The following is a 2,139-nucleotide window of genomic DNA, read 5'->3' on the forward strand; positions in this document are numbered from 1 at the left end:
AATATTTATTTGATAGTTATGCTGTCGAACCATAAGTGGCTCTTTAAAATTTTGATATATGTGGTTCATAAGAGGCTCTTTAAAGGCTATGAACATAAATTTTATAGGATGATTTGTCGGGTGACGGCGAACAGAAATTCTAGCATATTGTTCAACATATTATGAATGGTGCTGCCGAACCATAATGATGTGTTTTAAGCTCATCAGCCAAAATTGATTGTTAATAGTTCACAATTTGATGTATGTGGTGGTTCATTATCAATTATCAAATAAAATATTAAATAGGCTGCCAAACCACCATATTGATGTATGTTGCGCCGAACCATAGCCTAAACAAATCTTCATTTCCCAATATATTTTAACAATATTATCCCTTGTGCCGTCGAACTATTGAAATGCTTTTGCCGAACCATTAGTCTTTTTAACAATTAATTTTAGCATCATTAAGGGATAACCATAGTGATTTAGAGTTTTGGATCAGACTGATGTGCAAATAAAATATGATCAGCATTGCAAGTGCCTTTCATATCTCTGTATTTTAACATCATTTCCCAAATTGAACATGAAAGAATACTGAAAAATATTAATATAAATAATTTATTCCACACCAATTTCATTAAGATTTAAGAATTTAATACGGGTTCCGGGATCTAATAGTAAGAGATGTTTGATAAACATAAATTTTGTCATGCATTGCAAGCGCTTTTGATATCTCTGTATTTTATAATCATTTCCCAAGCTCAACATGAAAGAGTACTGAAAAATATTAATATAAATAATTTTTCCACATCAAGTTCGTTATGATTTAAGGATTAAAGAGGAGGGGGCCGTGTGTGGTTGCTCGCTTGGCGATTCAAGGATTTTTGGGCTAGAATTTTTCAAAGAAAACTTTAAGCTTCAATTTGTAGGATTAAAGAGGAGTGCAAGATTTTAAACCTCAATAGAATTTTGAAAACTTTTGGAACACAGATTAAGATGTTCGGCATCTGACATCATTAAATGTATGATGAATGGTTCAGCATACAATTTTCCTAAACTATCTCAAAAGTAAAAAATACTGAAAATAATGGTTGAATGGTTCGACATACAACTTTCCTGATAGTTGGTATTCTTGTCAATGTTCGACATACAATTATACGATTCAAATTTCACAACTGACAATAACATGGTAAAACAACACAATACTTAAAACATATATCATAACAATAATCATCATAATACCATCCATAAAAGTAAATTACCAAATATGTTCAACAAGGACTTCTGGCATAACCAAAAATAACAAAACCAAAACAAAGTATGTCAGAGACATAGCATTTTATTACAATCCATCCATGGCTTGCATACCAATGATGTATATATATATATGAGACATAGGCTATATGATTGCCATTTTGAGGAGCTAGAATTCTTTCATTTTGCCACTCTGTAGATTGCCTGACACATGGCTGCATTTGATTGGTGATGATGTGGATTCTTGACATTTGGCTAGATGTTATTGGTGATGATGTGGCATAGATTGATGAATTGGATTTGATGGTATATGTGGCTTCATGTAATTGGTGTTTGATATTGTTTGTTATTAATGACAGATATTAATAACCTTATTGATTGTTGTTTGTTTCACATTGACAATAAATATTGTCATTTACATTTACATAATCTTATACACATAACATTATTGATTGTTGTTAGTTTATAAATTTATGTGAATGTAATTCACAATGCATTTATGTGAATTTAAGGGGTTCGTGAATATGAATGGTTTGATACTAAGTTTTTATTTTGTTACATTGTATGTGCTATGTGTTGCTCTTTAATATAAACAGTTATAGATATTTATGAGAATGTGAAGAGTTGTATACTTTAATTGGATGTACATAGTATGTAATTATTAGTTTAATTTGGCACTTTATTACCAGCAAGAAACTGAGCAAGAAACAGAGGTATAGTTATTCGATATTGTAATTTTTATATGTTTATATGTCATGTTCTTGCCAATTTATTGTTTATATATTTTCACTTATGTTCTTGCCAGTTCCAGTTTATTTTTAATAATGATTTATATTATAAGTTATGGTTCGACATGCAAATCATAATGAACTGTTAGTATGTTTGTGATTATGTCACATGAACTCC

The 2,139-nt window shown here is 30.2% G+C and overlaps 1 non-coding gene across 1 annotated transcript; it reads right to left on the reverse strand.

Annotated features, from left to right (window-relative positions):
• Positions 1-470: 470 nt before the first annotated feature.
• LOC116106246 lies at positions 471-556 on the reverse strand. The gene has a single exon (XR_004124290.1). It is a non-coding gene; the product is annotated as a small nucleolar RNA Z122 (small nucleolar RNA).
• Positions 557-2,139: the final 1,583 nt, after the last annotated feature.

Source organism: Pistacia vera, unplaced genomic scaffold, assembly GCF_008641045.1.
Source record: "Pistacia vera cultivar Batoury unplaced genomic scaffold, PisVer_v2 Contig51, whole genome shotgun sequence".
Classification (NCBI taxonomy): domain Eukaryota; kingdom Viridiplantae; phylum Streptophyta; class Magnoliopsida; order Sapindales; family Anacardiaceae; genus Pistacia; species Pistacia vera.